The 22,476-nt window shown below is 47.3% G+C and overlaps 1 protein-coding gene and 1 pseudogene across 6 annotated transcripts in view; both read right to left on the minus strand.

Annotated features, from left to right (window-relative positions):
• LOC132571063 (zinc finger protein 883-like) overlaps positions 1 to 22,476 on the minus strand; it is a 661,721-nt gene that overhangs the window by 313,786 nt on the left and 325,459 nt on the right. The window lies entirely within an intron of this gene.
• LOC132570940 (zinc finger protein 420-like) lies at positions 7,776 to 20,904 on the minus strand (annotated as a pseudogene).

Raw genomic sequence — 22,476 nt, forward strand, 5'->3', positions numbered from 1 at the left:
TTTAAAAGAGATTTAGCCAGCGTGGCCATGTTCAACTCAGAGAACCCACACAGGGGAGAAACGTTATGAACGGTTAGAGTATGGAAAGAGATTCAGTGAGAGGGGGAGTGTTCAAGTGCATCAGAGAACACAGAGGGGAGAACCTTTTGAATGGTCAGTGTCCTGCCCTGGCTCGCCATACCCAGAGTCTTGAATGGCCACAAAGGGAGCTTTCATGACAGTTGGATCCCATCCCAATGAATGAGACCACTCCCCCTCCCTTGTTGAACTTGCTGATGCTGGTCCATCAGCCTCTGTTCCTGCAGTGGCATCTCTCATCCTGGAGGGCCCAATGAGGGTTAGGAGAGCAGGTGATGGGACAGGCCACAGAAGAAGCGAGGGCAGACCAATGCATCAGAGAATCCATACGGGAGAAACATTTTAAGCGCTCAGTGTGTGGAAAAGGATTCAGTTAGAGTGGGCTCATTGGACAGAATGGAGGGATCGTTCCGCCTTTGCAGCCCAACCTCAGAGAAGGGGTTTAAATTTTAATAATGAATTAGAACAGCTTAATAGACTATTGTTTCATTTGCTTTATGGAAAACACTTTTATTTCTATGTCCGAACTGGACAACCTTGTTTGTATATGCTAGCCGAGCTGCTAATCGCAATTATTTACTTTCTTTTCTTTTGCCTGTCTCCCCCCCGCCCCCCATTTTCTCTTTTCCTCCTTCCCTCAAGCTGTATTGAAACTCTGTTTCTATCGGTACTTAATATGAGCCCATAGGAGAGAATGGACTCCAGTCTCTCCTATGGGCCTAGAGGGTAAAATAGGCTCCATTCTATCCTATGGGCCCACAGGATAGAATGTAGGGATTGGGCTGCTGTGAGGAGGAGTCAAAAATTAGCCTTGCCTAGGATACCAGATAGTCTGGGGCCAGCTCTTCTTCCCCACAACATCCAGAACATAAGCCCCTCCCCTCCAATCTGCGTTCCAACCAGCCTCACCAGGGGGCGCTTTCAAAGGTACCTGAACACAGCCCTCTCATTCGTGGGGCACCTGATCATTATTCGCATCCGTAAGAGAATCCATGTTGGATCAGACCAATGGCCTATCCAGTCCAACACTCTGTCACACAGTGGCCAAAAAAACCAGATACCCATCAGGAGGTCCATCAGTGGGCCAAGGACACTAGAAGCCCTCCAACTGTGCTTCTCCCCAAGCACCAAGAATGCAGAGCATCATTTGCCCCAGACAGAGAGTTCCATCTATACCCTGTGGCTAAGAGCCACTGATGGACCTCTGCTCCAGATGTTTATCCAGTCCCCTCTTGAAGCTGTAAGAACATCAGAGGAGCCATGTTGGATCAGGCCAATGGCCCATCCAGTCCAACACCCTGTGTCACACAGTGGCCAAAAAACGCAAGTGCCATCAGGAGGTCCATCAGTGGGCCATGGACACCAGAAGCCCTCCCACTGTGCCCCCCCAAGTACCCAGAATACAAAACATCACTGCTCCAAACAGAGAGTTCCAACAATACGCTGTGGCTAATAGTCACGGATGAATCTCTGGTCCATGTTTATCCAGTCCCCTCTTGAAGCTGTCTTCCCCAATCCCACTTTTTCTCCCCACCCCCAGATTATCTCTCAGAGTGAATCAGGAGGGAGAAGTAAGATTCCCTCTACCTGCTCTGAACATCACCTCCCTTCGCATAAGCTGGGAATAACCTTGACCAGGGGTGGCCAAACTGGATTAACATAAAAGCCACACAGAGTAAATGTCAGATGTTTTTGAGCCACAAGACAGGAAGGAAAAGGAGGAAGGCAAATAGATGGAGAGGTGGAAAGAAAGCAACATTAAGTTTAAATGCATTTGCCAAGCTGCTGGCTGGCTTGGCTTGGCAAAGTAATTTAAAGAGAGAAATGCTTTCTCCAAGATGGTTGATGGGGTAGTGGGGGCTTCAAGAGCCACACAATATGTGTGAAAGAGCCACATGTGGCTTTCGGGCCGCAGTTTGGCCACCCCGGACCTTGACTAAGCCCTGGGCAAAGACTCCCTCCTTACTTCTTCCTTCTGAGAGCACCCCCCACAAAGAAATTCCGCCACTGATATTGTGCTTTTATAGCACAAAAAGAAAATTCTCATCCTATCTCCCTATTTTGTTTTAGTGAGGAATGTGCTGTAGGGTTGCTTGCAGGCCAAAGGGGAAAAAAATATTCTTGCCTCATTCCCGGAAACTTAACATGTGGAAATGGGTATCTGAAGAGATAAATATCCTGTAATGCCTGTTAAAGGGATAACACATTTTCTCCCTTCCAAGTTTTCACCCCTAAATGTTTCTTCATCAAACAAAACAAAACTCAGCTAAGGAAGAATCACAGCTCATTAAAGATATTGTTTGTATCAGATAGATTGGACTCTATGTTTTCTGTGCTTTGTGGACTCTTTGAGAGCCAGTTTGGTGTGATGGATAAGCGTGCAGACTGTAAGCTGAGAGAGCTGGGTTTGATTTGCCACAGCTCCACTTGCAACTGCTGGTGTTTCATCGGGTCATTCACAAGTTCTTTCAGAGCCATTCTGATCCACAGCAGTTCTCTCTGAGCTCTCTCAGCCCCACCTGCCTCACCGGGTGTCTGTTGTGGGGAATGGAAGGAAAAGGAGACTTTAAACCGCTCTGAGTGAAGGGCAGGATATAAATCCAGTCTGTTCTTCTGCTCTTCCTCAGCTGTGATTGAGTAGGTTGAAAGTTTGGACCAGAGGTGTCAAATGTGCAGTCCGCGGGCCTCATTCATCCCCCACAGGGCTTCCGTCAGGTCCGTGAGCAACTGCCCGTCTGCTTCCTTTCCCCTCTCCTGCTTCCTTCCATCGCCATTTTTGTATTTCTCCCATGCAGTGCAGCTGTGGAAAGCAGCCTCTACCTCTTTCCCTCTCCCTCTCCCTTCTTCAGGGAGAGCTCCATTGGGGGAGGAGCCAGTGAAGGAACTTGGCTCTGCAGCTCTACTGTGTGATTGAGAGACCAAATAGAACCCACACACTGTTAGCTGTAATAGCACACAAACCATTTTCATTCATGTCAATGATGACAGAATGTTATATTTTACACAATATTATTGCCTCTTAACATGGAGCATGAAAGCAACAGGCAGAGTACATAAAGTCCAATAAACAAAGAAATTCACAAAGTCCGTTATACGTTCACGCTCATTAGTTCTCGAATGGAAACCATCAAGTCCATACGAAGTCCAAGTCCACACGAGGATTCTAGATAATCCCTCGTTCCGATGATTGGTAGACCTGGCCTCTGGTTCCCAAATGCAGCCTATTTGTAAACCTGGCCTTCTGTTTCCCATGGAAGTCAATCAGTAAACTTGGCCTCTGCTTTCGGAAGATGGCCTATTAGTAGACCTGGCCTCTGTTTCCCATTGAACTCAACTGGTACACCTGGCCTCTGGGTCCCCAATGCAGCCAATTGCTAGACCTGCCCTCTCTTTTCCCATGGAACTCAATTGGGAGAGCTGGCCTCTGCTTCCCCACTGCCACGCATCGCTACACGACACCTCCTTTCTTTCCCTTCTACTCAAATACAAACTTTCTCACACATATGCGCCAACGACAATCCCTCCCAGGTTCAGCTCAAAACATCCATCCCGCTTCGCTCACAAGGCCTGTTCCAAGCTACACCAGCGGCCATTGAGCAGACATGCATTTGGCCCACTCCCTTCTCAAGAGTCACCAGCGTCATTAGGAGCCCCCCTCCCCCCGTTTTCCCCTGGAGCAAAACTGCTCCACAGCCTGCTCACCGCCTGCACTTGTGTGTGGTTGCTAATTCATGGCAAAGCTTGTTGGTAGGGTGATGCGCCGTTCTAGACAGCAAAGCTGCATTCTTCTGCTTTAATGCCATTTGTATTTCTGCATCTCATGGGACAGGTGAGAAGAGGAGATCAGAGAGAGACACATCATTTCCAAAACTCTCGGAAGGTAAGTTAGAGTTCGACCTTTTGTGCGGGATGTCATCTCATGTCCGGGATGTCACTTCCAGCTCAAAAAATCAGCTGGTGGCACTTCCTGAGCTCCACCCCTTCCCATGATGTCACATTGTGCACCAAAACCCCACACCGTCCTGTGACGTCACTCAGACCGCTCCCACAGACCTGCCTCTTCGGCATCTGACATTTAGTCTCTGTGCCTTATACCCAAAAATCATCATAGATCTCATTGCTTTTGCTAAACTAAACACAGTGCTGCTTTGTATCCCATTGAACTCAATTTTGTGAAAAGATTGAATCATAGAATCATAGAGTTGGAAGGGACCTCCAGGGTCATCTAGTCCAGGGGTGGCCAAGGGTAGCTCTCCAGATGTTTTTTGCCTATAACTCCCATCAGCCCCAGCCACTGGCCATGCTGGCTGGGGCTGATGGGAGTTGTAGGCAAAAAACATCTGGAGAGCTACCCTAGGCCACCCCTGATCTAGTCCAACCCCCTGCACAAGGCAGGAAACTCACAAATACCGTTCCCTAAATTCACGCTGGACCGCCTCACCCCATATGAACCCCCACAGCATCCTCTTTAGCAAAAGCAATGAGATACATGATGATTTCTCAGTGGAAATGTGTTGAATTTACCGGCAATTGGAATCTAAAGATCCATTCAGTGGAGCAACACAACTCTTTTGGAGCCAGTACAGCAGAGAGATTGTGAACTTTGAAGAGACATCGAATTAACCCTTCATAAAGAACTTTGGTTTGAAATGGACTATATGTAGGGTATATTTTATCCATTGAGGGGAGAGAAAGAGAGAGAGAGCTCATACAATACTCAAGAGGCTGCTGTGTCCTGCTATGTGGTGCAATATTGGATTGTGATATAAATAGTGAAATCGTATTTCATGTGGAAAATTGAATATTCAGTCCAGATGGATGGTGGGTATATTTGTACATCACAGACATAGAATTTACATATATAATATCTAAGGAATTTATTACATTTATAGTAATTTCATATTATATACTTGGTGTTCTATGGCATCTTTGAGGGTGCAAGGAATGACAGTCCCTGGAAGTTGCAGAAACATTCTGGGAATGGAATTCCACTCTTGCCCTCGTTGAAGCCAGCCAGGCATCCTTAGGACCAGGGACTATGAACAGATGTTGAGCAGCACACCTCAGAGCCCGGGGGTTCATATGGGAAGAGGCGGTCCAGAAGATATGCAGGCCCCTGGCCGTAAAGGGTTGATGCTTTGAGCCAGCTCGTCTCTACTGAATGGACCTGAGATTGGGTGCCTGAGTGAGTACCCTGACCTGGAAGCCCACAACTAAAAGGGGAAATTCCACTGGCAAGCCACTGCCTGGGGTGGGGGTGGGGGGGAAAGCTTGCATTGCCCAGCCGTTTCATGATTTCCTAGGCTCAGAGCATTGTATATTTTTAGTTTTTGCTCTGATCCTTGTGCTTTTTCTTGATGTATTATTTGTAAAATTGTTTTGCCAAATCTCACTACTCCACCTTTCCATTTTAGGCAGACATCTTTTAATGGTGGAGGGGGGAACATTTGGGAGACCCGACCTGGGCTGACGGAGCCCAGCTCCTCACACTGCCCCTACACCCTGGAATAACACAATGCCCTTTTTAAGATTGTTGCAAAACATCCGTATTTGGCCAGAAGTGCTTTTTAAAGATTGTTGTAAAACCCTGTTTGCCTTCTCAGTGGCTGAGATCAAAGGGAGATGGCGGCAAGGGGCAAGTGCCCTGCCTTGACCAGCAAGAGAGGATTCAAGGGTGCCCAACTGTACCTAAGGCCGGGCAGATGGAAATAAGAGATGCCAGCACAGCGACACTCCAATGAGCCATTCTGAAGCAGAGACACACCCATTGCTTGCTTTCTCCAGCTCTGGACCTTGATTACTTGCTTCCCAGAACCTGCAGTACCTGCAAAACTGTCAATAGGTAATGCGCCTCTAGAGGACAGCTGGTGGGGCATGGCTGGCTGACAGGCTCTCTCACTCACCTGGATGGCCTCAGCTGGAGGCGTCATCAGGGGCAGGCCTCTCAGGTGTGGGAGGGAGGGAGGGAGGAAGGCATAGAAGCCATGAAACCCACATTTGACGAGTGTTCTTCACTGCTTGTCACCTTCCATCCGGGCACAGCCATGTCTGTTCATCCCTCCTGGGGTTGGCAAGCCCCCATTGAGTCCAAGGGCAGCGGAGAGGAAGTGGCTGTGGCTGAAGGGACACAAGAGTTTACAGAAGCCACAATAGTCCTGGCTCCTCTGGGTCAGGACAACAGCTGCTGCCGTGTACGCCTGCTCTGCCCCCTCTGGCCGGGACTCAGCACTACAACCAGAGGTCATTTTGTAGAAAAAGAGGTGCCAGAGCTCATTAGCACAACTCCTTTACATATGCCACACACCCCCTGACATCACAGGAAGGTGGACTACATTATATCAGCTCAGCATCTACCTTAAAATGCTTCTTGAATTAGAATTAGAATCATATAATTAGAATCATAATAAAACCTGACTCCCATCCTACTTTTTACATTACTTTCTCCTATGTGGCCACAGTGGCATGAGGAAGGTTTCCATCTGTCTGCTTTATGCGTTTGGGTGATTTCCCCATTTTTTGTGGGGGAAAATATTAGAATGTTTGTCCAATCTTAGAGTGCAGCAAAATTCTCACAGGGGGTTTGAACAGTGGAGCCCAGAAGCAAGTGTGTGGTGCGGGGGGAATGTGAGAAAGAAAGAGCACAGTAAAATCTGGAGGTTCCAGATAAAATCACAGGCTCTGCTCCTGTGAGCTCCTGCCCAAAATGAGGCCTGACTACAATTAGCAACCCCAGCCCTCCCCTCTGCCACCCCGTGCCAACCCATGAGGCCAAAAAATGGAGTCTGCACGCTGAAGCAGGCTTGTAGCTGCGCTGCCTTCAGTAGCCAAGCCAGTCGCCCAGTGGACAGGTTCTCAGCCTAGGCAGCTGTCTTCTTCATAGAATCATAGAGTCGGAAGGGACCTCCAGGGTCATCTAGTACTTGGCCTACTCCTATGTGCCAGCCCTGGGTGTTGAACAATGCAACTGTGACTCAAGATCTTTCCACACTGAGCATTCAAAAGGCTTCACCTGTGTGTGGATTCTTAGATACTTTTGTAGACTGGAACTCATGTCGAATCTCTTCTATACTCTGTGCATTCCAAATGGTCTTCCCCTGTGTGGATGCTTTGATGCTATTGAAGATTCTAAACGAATTTCTTTCCACGCTATTGAGCATTCAAATGGTTTTGAAGACTGGCTTTCAAACTGAATGTCTTCCCAGTCTCTAAGCATTCAAAATGTTTATCCCCTGTATGTGTTCTTAGATGCTGTTAAAGAAGGCCACTACAACTGAATCTCTGAGCATTCAAATGGTTTCTCTCCTGTCTGCATTCTTCAGTGCAGTTGAAGGCTGGAACTCACATAGAATCTCTTTCCACATTCTAAGCTTTAAAAAGTTTCTCCCTAGTGTGGGTTCTTTGGTGCTTTTGTAGACTGGAACTCACGCTGAATCTCTTTCCACAAGCTGAACATTCAAAAAGTTTCTCTCCTGTGTAGGTTCTTTGATGCCGTTGAAGATTGCCGCTATCACTAAATCTCTTTCCAGACTCTAAGCATTCAAAAGGTTTCTTCGCTGTGTGGGTTTTTTTATGCTGCTGAAGACCGCCACACTGACTGAATCTCTTTCCACACTATGAGCATTAAAATGGTTATCGTCCTGTCTTCGTTTTTCAGTGCAGTTGAAGGCTGGAACTCACATAAAATCTCTTTCCACACTCTAAGCTTTAAAAAGTTTCTACCTAGTGTGGGTTCTCTGATGCTTTTGAAGACTGGAACTCACAATGAATCTCTTTCCACACTCTAAGCATTCAAAAGGTTTCTCCCCTGTGTGGGTTCTTTGATGATACTGAAGACTGGAATTCACACTAAATCTCTTCCCACACTCTGAGCATTCAAAAGGTTTCTCCCCTGTGTGGGTTCTTAGATGCTTCTGAAGACTGCCACTCTGACTGAATCTTTTTCTGCACTCTGAGCATTCAAAAGGTTTCTCCCCTGTGTGGGTTCTCTTATGCTTTTGAAGATTGCCGCTTGCACTGAATCTCTTTCCACACTCTGAGCATTCAAAAGGCTTCTCCCCTGTGTGGGTTCTCAGATGCTGTAGAAGATAGCCACTCTGACTGAATCTCTTCCCACACTCTGAGCATTCAAAAGGTTTTTCCCCTGTGTGGGTTCTCTGATGCTGTAGAAGATCACCATTTACACTGAATATCTTTCCACGCTCTGAGCATTCAAATGATTTCTCTCTTGTGTGGGTTCTCTGATGCCGTTGAAGATTGCCACTTTCACCAAATCTCTTCCCACATTCTGAGCATTCAAACGGTTTCTCTCCTGTGTGGGTTCTCTGATGCTGTTGAAGATTTCCACTCTGACTGAATCTCTTTCCACACTCTGAGCATTCAAACGGTTTTTCTCCTGTGTGGGTTCTTAGATGCTTTAAAAGGCTGAAACTCCGACTGAATCTCTTTCCACACTCTGCGCATTCAAAATGTTTCTCCCCTGTGTGGGTTCTATGATGATACTGAAGACTGGAATTCACACTAAATCTCTTTCCACACTCTGAGCATTCAAAAGGTTTCTCCCCTGTGTGGGTTCTTTGATGATACTGAAGATTCCGCCTCTCACTGAATCTCTTTCCACACTCTGAGCATTCAAAAGGTTTCTCCCCTGTGTGAGTTCTTTGATGATGCTGAAGACTGAAATTCACACTAAATCTCTTTCCACACACTGAGCATTCAAAAGGTTTCTCCCCTGTGTGAGTTCTTAGATGCTTTTGAAGACTGCCACTCTGACTGAATCTCTTTCCACACTCTGAGCATTCAAAAGGTTTCTCCACTGTGTGGGTTCTCTTATGCTTTTGAAGATAGCCACTCTGGCTGAATCTCTTTCCACACTCTGAGCATTCAAAAGGTTTCTCCCCTGTGTGGGTTCTCTTATGCTTTTGAAGATCGCCATTTGTACTGAATCTTTTTCCGCACTCTGAGCATTCAAACGGTTTCTCTCCTGTGTGGGTTCTCTTATGCTTTTGAAGATTACCACTGTCACTAAATCTCTTTCCACACTCTGAGCATTCAAACGTTTTCTCTCCTGTGTGAGTTCTCTGATGCCGTTGAAGATTACCACTTTCACTAAATCTCTTCTCACACTCTGAGCATTCAAATGGTTTCTCTCCTGTGTGGGTTCTCTGATGCTGTTGAAGATTTCCACTCTGACTGAATCTCTTTCCACACTTGGAACATTCAAAATGTTTCTCCCCTGTGTGAGTTCTCTTATGCTGTTGAAGATTACCACTGTCACTAAATCTCTTTCCACACTCTGAGCATTCAAAGGGTTTCTCCCCTGTGTGGGTTCTTAGATGCTTTTGAAGATTGGAACTCGCACTGAATGTCTTTCCACACTCTGAGCATTGAAAAGTCTTCTTCCCTGTGTGGTTTCTTTGTTGCTTTTGTAAACTGGAATTCATACTGAGCTTCTTTCCACACTCTGAAAATTCAACATGATTCTGTGCTGTGTGTATTCTTTGGTGTACAAAAAGCTGTGTTCTGCACCTGAAGTACTTTCCACAATAATGGCATTTACATGCCTTTATTATACTGTGGTTTGGAAAACATGCATTTCCCCTGCTTCGACCGGAGAATGTCATTCCATTCTTGGAACACATGAATGGCTTCACCCCTGAAGGAGTCCGTTGGTGATGGATGGAGACTGGGATTTCATGGAAGCTGCTTCCTTGGCAAGGAAAGGTCTTAACTCTCCATTTCGCTGTACAGTTTCCTTCCTGCCTCTGTGGTTCGTTTCTATTCTCAAAGTTTCCTTCAGCTTGTTCAGTCTTGCCTTTTTCCAGTGAGAACCCAGGAAATTCCCCAACTGGCTCTTCAACATCTCCTGCTGGAATAAAGAGGGAAGTCAAATCACAACTCACACAAGGAGCCAAGGCACCTACCACAAACTCCTAACTCATGACTATGCAATTTTGACTTCTGAACTGCTGGTCACAACCTTTTCCTGCCCACCCCTCCTGTAGAGCTTTTCCTACATTCTGACTATCCCTTCCCTCCCCAAAACTCCCTACATGTACTTGAAGGGAAAAGGTGGCAAAGATATTTTCCTCTGAGCTTCCCATTTGCCTTGCCATGAAGGTCCTTTGACCTGCAGTTTGGTGTAGTGGTTAGTGTGCGGACTCTCACCTGGGAGAACCGGGTTTGATTCCCCACTCCTCCACATGCAGCTGCTGGAATGGCCTTGAGTTAGCCATGGATATCAAAGGAGTTGTCCTTGAAAGGGCAGCTTCTGGGAGAGCTCTTTCAGCTCCACCCACCTCACAGCGTGTCTGTTGTGGGGGGTGGGGAGCTAAAGGAGATTGTGACTGCTCTGATTCAGAGTATAGGGCAGGATATAAATCCATTATCTTCTTCTTTTTCTTCTTTGATTATTAAATACAAAAAGTGATCGTAACTTCTAGTCCTGTGACAGAGAGCTTCCTTCTCGGTGTGATGAGAGAGATGAAGAGCTGACCTTCAGACTCCCATGACAGAGGTCTGCTAGGCTAGGGGGAGAAGTCAAGGTTTCACCAAGCGGACCCCACAGTTCTAAGGGAACCCCCATAGGAAAGCAAGTTGTTGTGGGAGGGAGGGGAGGCCTGTCTGCTAACAGGTAGCTGACCACAGTAGGAAAAAGTTGGCATCTGATTCATCCAGCAAAGCTGTTCTTAAGTAAATACCTCACCTTTCCCTGGAATATCCAGTATTTAAGGGGAATGGAGCCCCTAAAGGAGCTAAAAGAGTCAGAACTGAGCTTACCCCAGGAAGAATTCCCAAGATCTCAAGCTCCAAAAGGCCTCCATTTCTCCCGACCCAGATGGCTTTCTAATTCTACCCAACCAACAGTTCCTTAGAAGTGAAGTTGAAATCTGCCACGGCTGTTCTTTGCCCATCGCCTTGACATAACGATGCAGCACACTCACTTGCAGCCAGCTCACTTGGGAAGGGAATATTGTGTTGAGATCCTCTTGAGAGACTCTCCAGGCTTTCGTCTGTCTCCACTGCAGCCTTTTGTACATCCTTGCTTTCTTTGGGAGAGAGAGAGAAGAGGAGGAAGAGTGAAACGAGGCCTTTGTCTTGTCTCCAACTCAGGTCACTACACCCACTCTGGCTCTCCTGCTGGACACAACATCCGCCGCAGTGGCCCCTGGACCAGCTAGGTGTGTTGGCTGATCTCAGAGCCCACTCAGCTCCTGGAGTCCTCCAGAGGGGGTGAGTACAGGACCAGGCCTCGCGAGGACCTATTGCTTTTCCATATTTTGATTCACACATCATCACAATGACAGCAGTTTGCACCTTTGAAAGACCCTTACCCAGAGAGGCCACATTCCCATAGTTCTCCAGCATGACTTCCCTGTAGAGATCTCTTTGATCTGGATCCAGCAAGGCCCATTCTGCTTCAGTGAATGAGACAGACACCTCCTCAAAGGAAAAGGAACCCTGGAAGAAAAAGAAAATCCACTCATCAGAGATCACGCCAGGCAAGACGACACTCTGGACAGGGGCATTCTGGGCTGGTGCAGGATGGAGAGCTTGACGAGGGGTAAAGGGAGTGGCCTTCAGGGCCTCTCTCACTCAGAAACATTAGCAGCAACTGCAGGAGCAAAAGCCCCCCTGAGGAAGAGGGGGGAACTCAGGCGGTCCCCTGCTCATCTCCCCTACCTGGACTGCAGGGGCAGGAGCGGTTTCTACTCTTCCACAAAGATGACGACTCAGCACCATCTCTTCACTGCCTGTGAGAGAGAAAACATTGGAAGAAAGGGTGTTAGCCTAGACTTCATACTTCCTTTGCTTGTTCGAATCCTGCTTCATGCACCCCTATTCCCAAGGCTGTGAAACGTTGCCCAGGGTATACTTTAAAAATGTGCAACCATTTTGAGTAAACTTGAGGGAGAGGTGAGGATAAGCCTGAGGGAGATGTGGGGTATAACCACTGCCAACTTTTCTCTTTTGAGCTGCCTTGAATCCCTCTAATGGAAGGTATGTGATATAGGAATAGTTTAGTTAACATGAGGAATTCACCGCTTCAGGAAGAGGCGGTGGCTACAAATACAGACAACTTCAATAAGGGATTGGATAAACATACAAAGCAGAGGTCCATGAGTGGCCATCAGCTACTAGGTGCAAATGAAACCCTGTGGCATGCAAAAGTATTTCCTTTTTCTCCTGTTCTGAACCTTTGTCATAATCTGAGGCCTAGTGCGGCCTAGAGGACAGGGAGAAACCTGCCTAGGAGTTGCTAGTGGGCCCTACATCTCCCAGGGATCTCCCAGGATCCCTTCTGTCTCTCTGATTGGGTGGCAGAATTTTGGAGGAAAAACTAGCCCAGAGCCAGTGTTCCCTCTAAGCTGAGTTAGTGTGAGCTAGCTCAGTTTTTTAGCTTCTTGCTCACACATTTTTGTCTCAGCTCAGGAAAAATGGCCCCAGAGCAAACTAATTTATACAGACAACTTTAATGCCAGTAGCTCATGGAGTAGAATTTTTGCTCACAAGACTCCGCAGCTTAGAGGGCGCATTGCCCAGAGGGCGAGGGAAAGCATAAAAGGCCTGGCTGGAAAGGACGGTTGTTCTCTCTGCTGAGGCTGGACTGAAGGAGGCTGCAGCTGTAGGGAAATCCCTCATCCAGGGAGGAGAAGTGAATTGGTTTGACTTACAGAAGGGGACGTGTATCTCGTCATGCAAGGGCTTTTCTTGTTTGTTTTGTACCAACCTTTACTGCTTTTCCCCATTCACTGTTGCACTAAAAGTCTTTACTACCCACCGATTGTTTGAGCACTATAAATAAACTGTTGTTGTTGTTAGGCTGCCCGAGTCCTCACCTCCTTGGTCATGGTTAAAAGGTTTTGCTAAGAAGGAAGATACAGGGGTTGGGTGGGAGCCCCAGAAAGGCCCTGACCAGAGCGGTGGCAGCCAGTAGAAGGCCCTTCCTGGTCCCCTGCTGAGTCACAACCTTCTATCCAACAACTTCACAATGGGCCCAGATCAGGGCACAGGGCACCCTTACCGAGTGAGAGGGCATCTTGGGCACGCTCCTGGGCCTGTACCTTCTGCTCTTCCTCCAAAGGAGACCCTTCCTCCTCAGAGAATTCCGCTTCCATCTTCACAGATGGTCTCCACATCTGGAACAGCAGTAAGAGAGACCGGGAAAAGAAGGAAGGCTAAAGACCAAGGAAGCAAATCACCCCTGCATCAATCAAGATCCTGTGAATTTAGGGGGAGGTATTTGTGAGTTTCCTGCATTGTGCAGAGGGTTGGACTAGATGACCCTGGAGATCCCTTCCAACTTTATGATTCATAGAATCATAGAGTTGGAAGGGACTTCCAGGGTCATCTAGTCCAACCCCCTGCACAATGCAGGAAACCCACAAATACCTACCCCAAATTCAAAGGATCTTCGTCGCTGTCAGATGACCATCTAGCCTCTGTTTAAAAACCTCCAAGGAAGGAGAGCTCACCACCTCCCGAGGAAGCCTGTTCCACTGAGGAATCGCTCTAACAGTCAGGAAGTTCTTCCTAATGTTGAGCCAGAAACTCTTTTGATTTAATTTCAACCCATTGATTCTGGTCCTACCTTCCGGGGCCACAGAAAACAATTCCACACTATCCTCTATATGACAGCCCTTCACGTACTTGAAGATGGTGATCCTATCACCTCTCAGCCGCCTCCTCTCCAGGCTAAACATCCCCAGCTCCTTCAACCTTTCCTCATAGGACTTGGTCTCCAGACCCCTCACCATCTTTGTCACCCTCCTCTGGACTCGTTCCAGCTTGTCTATATCCTTCTTAAAATGTGGTGCCCCAAACGAACACAATACTCCAGGTGAGGTCTTACCAGAGCAGAGTAAAGTGATACCATCGCATCACGTGATCTGGACAGTATACTTCTCTTGATACAGCCCAAAATTGCATTTGCCTTTTTAGCCACTGCATCACACTGTTGACTCATGTTCAGCATATGATCCACTAAGACACCTAGATCCTTTTTGCACATACTACTGCTAAGACAAGTCTCCCCCATCCTATAACTATACATGGGATTTTCCCTACTGTATCGCAGAACTTTACATTTATCCCTGTTAAAATTCATTTTATCACTTTTAGCCCAGTTTTCCAGCCTGTCAAGATCATCCTGTATCCTGTTCCTGTCTTCTACTGTATTTGCAACCCCTCCCAATTTACTAACATCGGCAAATTTAATAAGCATTCCCTCTAATCCTTCATCCAAATCATTGATGAAGATGTTGAACATCTTCAGGACAGATCCTTGAGGCATTCCACTTGTCACTCCTCTCCAAGAGGATGAGGAATCATTCACAAGCACACTTTGGGTGCAATCTGTCAATCAGTTACAGATCCATCTAACGGTAACAGGATCCAAACCACATTTTACCAACTTGTCAACAAGCATAGTATGTGGAACCTTATCAAAAGCCTTACTGAAATCAAGATAAACAATGTCTACAGCATTCCCCCGATCCAGCAAGGTAGTCACTTTCTCAAAAAAAGAGATCAGTTAGTCTGACATGACTTGTTCTTGAGAAAACCATGCTGGTCTTAGTAATCACATCCATTCTTTCTAAATTGTCCAGGACCAACTGTTTGATGATTTGTTCTAAAACTTTTCCAGGTATAGACGTCAAGCTGATGGGTCAGTAGTTACCCGGATCCTCTTTTTTCCCCTTCTTGAAGATAGGGACATTTGCCTACCTCCAATCTTCCGGCACCTCTCCTGTTCGCCAAGAATTCTCAAAAATAATAGCCAGAGGCTCAGAAATTACATCCACAAGCTCTTTTAGAACCCCTGGATGCAGTTCATCTGCCTGAGGACTTATTTTCATTTAAAGAAACTAGGTGTTTATGTACTACCCCTATGCTGATCTTAGGTTGGAACTTCATACCCTCCTTATATGTTCTGTTTTTGGCATGTTGAGCACCATTCCCCTCAGAAGAGAAGACTGAGGAAAAGTAGGAATTGGGCAGTTCCCCCCTTCTTTTTCTATGGAGATGGAAGAGCAGGTTCTATGATTCTTACTCTATCAACAGAGTTGCTTCAACCACAATAGGAAGAATTAGGCTTCCAGTTTTCTACCAACCCTGGTGAAGCGTCTGGAGAGATTTATTATTTTATTTTATCAAATTTATATCTGGCCCTCCCCTGATGGGCTCAGGGCGGCTAACAACAGCAAATTAAACCACATAAAACATGAAAAACAGTTTATACAATAAAATCAACCAGTACAATTTACAATCATACAACCAAGATGTGCATTTTTAATTACTCTGAATGTTCTTACTTCAGTTATGACGATTCAGTGGGATTCTCGGTGCTGTGGAGTAATAGCTACCTCCCTTCAGCCTCTAAAGGCGAGTTTAAATAACTTGGTTTTACAGGCCCTGCGGAACTGTGGCAGGTCCAGCTGGGCCCTGATGTTTTCTGGGAGGGCATTCCACAGGGCGGGGGCTATTGCTGAGAACGCTCTGGATCCAGTGATGGAGAGTCGAGCTTCTTTCGATCCGGGGATCTTAAGGAGGTTTTGAGACCCCGAACGAAGTGCTCTCTGGGGCACATATGTGGAGAGGCGGTCCCGAAGCTGGGCAGGTCCCAGGCCATATAGGGCTTTAAAGGTTCGGACCAGCACCTTGAAGCGAATCTGGGACGCCACAGACAACCAGTGCAATCTTTCCAGCGCGGGTTGACTGTGCACCCATACAGGGATGCGTATAAGGTGAAAGGACACAGCTTGAAGGGACAGCATAAAGCTCACTTACCTGTTCTGCCTGCCTCTTCTCCTCTGCCTGACTCAAGAGGAAACCTTCAGCCAGGGCCACCGCCTGGGAACTAGTCTCTGGCCCACATCCTCTGACCCAGCACTGCATTTCCTGGGGCACGATGGTCAGGAACTGCTCCAGGATCACCAGGTCCAGGATCTGCTTCTTGGTGCGCCTCTCCGGCTTCAGCCACTGGCTGCAGAGTCCATGGAGGTGGCTACAAACCTCTCGGGGCCCATCCGCCTCATGGTAGCTGAACTGCCGGAAATGCTGGCGACATTCCTCTGAGATCGCCGTGACCTGATAACAGACCTCGGGCTCGGAGCTTTCCCAGAATCCAACACCACTCCCAGATAGGGTAGGTTTGGGTCCTTTGCTTTCTCTCTTGCCCGTTCCAGGTCCTTCTGGGTCCTGCTCTTCCATCTCCTTTGTCTTCTCTTGGGTTACTTTCAACTGTGGAAAAAATGTTCAAGGGAACACAGACTGTGGAAAATCAAATGCAAGACTGTGATCAGGCGGGCAAAAAGGGACTATGATAGATGTTGTTTACCTTGACTTCCAGAAAGCTTTTGATAAAGTTCCTCATCAAAGGCTCCTTAGAAAGCTTGAGAGTCATGGAGTAAAAGGACAGGTCCTATTGTCTCCCTTTCTCACAATACAAGAACTCGTGGGCATTCGATGAAATTGCTGAGCAGACAGGTTAAAACGGATAAAAGGAAGTACTTCTTCACCCAAAGGGTGATTAACATGTGGAATTCACTGCCACAGGAGGTGGTGGCGGCCACAAGTATAGCCACCTTCAAGAGGGGTTTAGATAAAAATATGGAGCACAGGTCCATCAGTGGCTATTAGCCACAGTGTATGTGTGTATATAAAATTTTTTGCCACTGTGTGACACAGAGTGTTGGACTTGATGGGCCGTTGGCCTGATCCAACATGGCTTCTCTTATGTTCTTATGATTTTATTCACTTGGCTATGAAGAGAGAGAGGGGAATATATCAAAAAGGCAGAAAGGAACCTATGAAGATGGAGCTACATCACCGACCCTGGTCAAGACACACCAAGGACTGCCCTCCTGGATCAGAAGGAAAGTCCTTCTTGTGGTTTAGAAATCAGGATTCATGTCATTAACTATTGTAGACATCTCCTAGGGAGGCCCAAAGTCTCCGGGTCCTGATGGCAAACACCCAAGAGTTTCTAAAGGATGTGAGATAGTTGATCTACGAACCTGTATATGTAACCTATTTTAAAAAGGCATCCAGAGGGGAACCAGGAAATTACAGGTCGGTCATATTATGCCCAGTCCTGGGCATATTAGCTGTAATCAAAGATAGAATTAATTGTCAGACACACGGAAGGACAAAGCCTGCTCAGGGAAAATCAGCACGGCTTCTGAACAGGGAAGTCCTGCCACAACAGAGAGTGGACAAAGAGGAATTTTTCTTCCTCCTCCAACTAGAAATGTAAGGCATCCAATATACCCAATGGGCAGTAAGTTCAGGACACAGAGAGCGATTAAAATGTAGAATTTGCTGCCAGAGAGTGTACTCATGGCCAACACATGAATAAGCAGCTTTCAAAGAGACTAGATAAATTCATGGAGGGTAAATCTAACAATGGCTCCTAGCTATGGTGACCGAGGGGAACCCTCACATTTAGATGCAGTCAGCCTCTGGATCCCAGAGCAAGGAGGCAGCATCAGGGGAAGGCCTTGGCCTCTGCGCCCTGTTGTTGGTTGTCCAGAGGAACTGGTGGGCTGCTGTGGGAGACAGGAGGCTGGACTGGATGGACCCTCACTGGTCTGACCCAGCAGCGCTCTTCTGAGGTTCTTCTCAGAGGAAGGCCTCAGCCTCTCTGCTCTATTGTTGGCCCTCCAGAGGAACTGGCAGGTCACTGTGTGAGACAGGAGGCTGGACTAGATGGAGCCTCACTGGTTTGACCCAGCAGGGCTCTTCTGATATTCTTCTCAGGGGAAGGCCTTGGCCTCCCTGCCCTGTTGTTGGCCCTCCAGAGGAACTAGCTGGCCACTGTGTGAGACAGGAGGCTGGACTAGATGGACCCTCACTGGTCTGATCCTGCAGGTCTCTTCTGATGTTCTTATGAAGGCCTCAGCCTCTCTGCCCTGTTGCTGGCCCTCCAGAGGAACTGGCTGGCTACTGTGTGAGACAAGATGCTGGACTAGATGGACCCTCACTGGTCTGATCCTGCAGGGCTCTTCTGATGTTCTTATGAAGGCTTCAGCCTCTCTGCCCTGTTGTTGGCCCTCCAGAGGAACTGGCTGGCCACCTTGTGAGACAGGATGCTGGACTAGATGGACCTTCGCTGGCCTGATCCAGCAGGGCTCTTCTGATGTTCTTCTCAGGGGAAGGCCTTGGCCAGTTTGGTGTAGTGGTTAAGTGTGCGGACTCTTATCTGGGAGAACTGGGTTTGATTCCCCACTCCTCCACTTACAGCTGCTGGAATGGCCTTGGGTCAGCCATAGCTCTGGCAGAGGTTGTCCTTGAAAGGGCAGCTGCTGTGATAGCCCTCTCAGCCCCACCCACCTCACAGGGTGTCTGTTGCAGGAGGAGAAGATTTAGGGGATTGTAAGCCGCTCTGAGTCTCTGATTCAGAGAGAAGGGCAGGGTATAAATCTGCAGTCGTCTTCTTCTCTCTGCCCTCTTGCTGGCCCTCCAGAGGAACTGGTTGACTAATGTGGGAGACAGGAGGCTGGACTAGATGGACTCTTGGTCCAATCCAGCAGGGTGCTGCTTATGTTCTTTCTACTGGGGTCCTGTTGCTGAGGCCATGATCGTCATAGCGATGTGTTCCCCGTGCCCTTTTTTCCTTCCGGCCTTCTGGATGTGGGCAGATGATATCTGGGCACATGGCACTCCGCCTGTCCCAGGGGGCTACAGCCTTGTACTGTGTCTCATGGGCGTTAGTGACCTTTCCATCTACACCAATGGTGTTACTAGGCTCTCTGCACCTTGGCAACTGATTTTATTTTTAAATTCCCTCTCCTCTGCTGAGGGGCCTTGAATACCCAGTAGTAGACCAAACTGATGCCTAATGGGCGTTGCCAGCCTCAGGTGGGGCAGGTAAACAGCCCAAAAGCATCCGCGAAAAACCAGCCTCTATAAATTAGAAAAACACTAAGAAGAAATTAATACAAATTCATGCTTACTATCAGAATGCTGACCACGAAGTCTTTCAAAATGCAGTTAATGCCATTTTCTCCGATACATTTTTGTTCTACACATTTTTGTATGTATGTTTAAACTTGTGGTGTGTTATTTCTGCTGGTGAATCTTAATGCTATATCTGTGCAGCTTGTAGAAGCCTTGTGTGAAACAGGGCATCATGTACAACCCTGTCGTGTGTTTGTGCCTGGCTGCAGCTTTTTACTACACCGACTCTGTTTAAAAGGAATATTTGGAGTGTTGGATTCTGTGCAAAGCCGCTTCATGTCACTTCCTGGACCCGCTCTTTCGGAGAAAATGGCATTAATTGCATGTTGAAAGACTTTGGGGTATGGGTGTGGTCAGCATTCTGATAGCAAAAAAATTTTGTACGATGTATAGTAAGCACTCTATGGATTTGTATTCAGTTTCTTCTTAGTGTTTTTCTAATTTATAGAGTCTGGTTTTTGGCAGATGCCTTTGTGCTGTTTACCTGCTCCATTTTCCGTGTTACTCTTTTTGGTTGCCTTAGCCTCCAGGTGGGGCTGGAGATTTCCCAGGATTATAACTGATCATCATTAGAACTGATTTTGGGCTGTGTCAACAGAAGTATAGTCTCCAGATCATGTGATAAATGTAAAGTTCTGCATTTAGGTAGGAAAAACCAAATGCATCATTATAGGGTGGGGGAGACTTGTCTTGACAGTAGTATGTATGAAAAGGATCTAGGGGTCTTTGTGGACCATTCACTGAACATGAGTCAGCAGTGTGCTGCAGTAGCTAAAAAGGCAAATGCAATTTTGGGCTGTATCAACAGAAGAATAGTGTCCAGATCATGTGAAGTGATGACTTTGCTCTGCTCTGGTTGGACGTCACCTAGGGTATTGTTTTCAGTTTTGGGCAGCAGAGTTTAAGAAGGAGGTAGAGAAGCTGGAATGGGTCCAGAGGAGGGCGATGAAGATGGTGAGGGGTCTGGAGACCAAGTCCTATGACAAAAGATTGATGGAGCTGGGGATGTTCAGCCTGGAGAGGAGATGACTGAGAGGCGATATGATCTGACAGCAATACTGATTCTGTGAATTAGGTAAATCATGAGGAGGGCAGGAAGGGCTGCATCAGTGCATAGTTCTTGTGACCCCTTCTTGCACACCCAGGGAAATGCTGACTGGCACTTTGGGGTCAGTCAGAAATTTTTCTCTAGGCAAGATTGGCAAGGGATCCTGGAGAGTTTGGGGTTTTTTGCCATCTTCTGCTCACGGAGCAGGGATCAGCGGGTGTGTGTTGTGGGGGGGAGACTGTTGTGAGTTTCCTGCATTGTGCAGGGGGTTGGACTAGATGACCTTGGAGGTCCCTTCCAGCTCTATGATTCTGAGTACCGAGATCAATTCAGCCCACAAAACATGCCTGTTTAGCAGGTGGGCTCTATGGCAGGGGTGGCCAACGGTAGCTCTCCAGATGTTTTTCGCCTACAACTCCCATCAGCCCCAGCCATTGGAGTTGTAGGCAAAAAAAAACATCTGGAGAGCTACCTTTGGCCACCCCTGTTCTATGGCATTAGACTGCGCTGAGCTCCCCCCCTCCCCCCAATTGTCTGGGAATTTGCCATTGCAGACTTCACTAAATGATAGCAGCAGCTATTTTATTTAAGAATTAAAATGACCAGCGATTGGACGCCAGTTGCATACGCTGAATTGCCTTGCACTTTAAAGACAATGATTATTCCTGCTCCCCCCCGCCCCAAAGAAATCCCATGCACACAGTGGAGCACAAGCGATGCTCACAGCCGCTTTCCTCTCTTCTTCCAAAATCTAATCCCTTATTCTCCCCCTCCCCCCCACCGCCCATCTTGCAGGACTTACTTGCAAGGAGACCTTCCCTGGCTGCAGATCTGACGCTCTTCCTTTCTTATGCAATTCAGAAATTTCTCCCCCCCCCCCCCGCCCAGCGGCCTCTCTTGCAAAAACGGCTTTGTCCCTTTAACCCTTGCAGTGCTGGACAGGAACTTAAACTCTCTTCCTCCGGGTTCCTGCTCCCAGACCTAGCTGGATCGGCCGGGCTGCAGCCAGCGATGCCCTCTGAGGCTCAGCAGGGCCGGATCTAGGGGGGGGGGGGGGGGGGGGGTAAAAAATGACACCCCTTATATTTTTCCTTCATTTATATAAGGCAGTTTCATGTCTGTGTTCATGTGAAACTTGGTGGAATAAAGAGAATCAGTGGGACAAGGTGATTCCTGGATAGAAGTTATATCGGAAGGATAGGGAGGGAAGGGTTGGAGGTGGGGTAGCTCTGTATGTCAGAGAGGATATACGGTCCAGTAAGACTGAGGTCAGAGAATTAGATTCCCTTCTAGAAATGCTTTGGGTCAAAATAGAGGGCTCAAAAGGAAATTTAACTATCAGAGTTTGTTATCGCCCACCAAATCAAAAGATAGAGGACGATTATAATATGATGGAAGGATTAAAGATAGTGGCTAAACATAAAAACTGTGTCATAAATAGGTGATTTAACTACCCAAAGATTGATTGGGTCAATATGCGTTCTGGTCGAGAGAAAGAGATTGAGTTTCTAGAGGCTGTCAATGACTGTGCTATGGAGCAGGTGGTTACAGAAACTACCAGGAGTGGGGCGATTCTAGATTTGGTCCTAAGTAATGCCCAAGTGAGAGATGTAAAAGTGATTGCACCGCTTGGAAGCAGTGACCATAACGTTATTGATTTCACCATCTGTATATATAGGGAGTTGCCCCAAAAGACCTGCACAACCACTTTTAACTTTAAAAGAGGTAAATTCTCTGAGATGAGGAGGCATGTGAAGAGAAAACTGAAAGGAAAGGTAAAGAGAGTCAAAACCCTTGGGGAAGCTTGGAGGCTATTTAAAACTAGTCCTAGAAGCTCAGATAAAATATATACCACAAGTCAGGAAAGGCACAAATAAGTATTTAAAAAGCCTGCCTGGTTAACAAAGTAATGGAAGCTGTAAAAGGTAAGAAGGATTCTTTTAAGCGGTGGAAAGCTAGTCCAAGTGAGGTTAATAAAAGGGAATACAGGCACTTGGGTTGTTGTTTTTTGTGTGGCGCAGAGTGTTAAAGCTGCAGTACTGCAGTCCTAAGCTCTGCTCACGACCTGAGTTCGATCCCCAGTGGAAGCTGGGTTTTCAGGTAGCCGGCTCGAGGTTGACTCAGCCTTCCATCCTTCCGAGGTCGGTCAAAGGAGTCCCCAGCTTGCCGGGGGGGGGGGGGGGGGAAGTGTAGATGACTGGGGAAAGCAATGGCAAACCACCCCGTGAAAAGTCTGCCGTGAAAACATGGTGAAAGCAACGTCACGCCAGAGTCGGCAATGACTGGTGCTTGCACAGGAGACCTTTCCTTTCCTTTATAATTCAGTTATTCTGTAAGCTGTCCTGGGCAGGTTTCTGGAGAGGCGGCATAATTTTTTTTCTAATTAAATAAAA

The sequence above is a fragment of the Heteronotia binoei genome, chromosome 5 (assembly GCF_032191835.1).
Source record: "Heteronotia binoei isolate CCM8104 ecotype False Entrance Well chromosome 5, APGP_CSIRO_Hbin_v1, whole genome shotgun sequence".
In the NCBI taxonomy this organism is placed as follows: domain Eukaryota; kingdom Metazoa; phylum Chordata; class Lepidosauria; order Squamata; family Gekkonidae; genus Heteronotia; species Heteronotia binoei.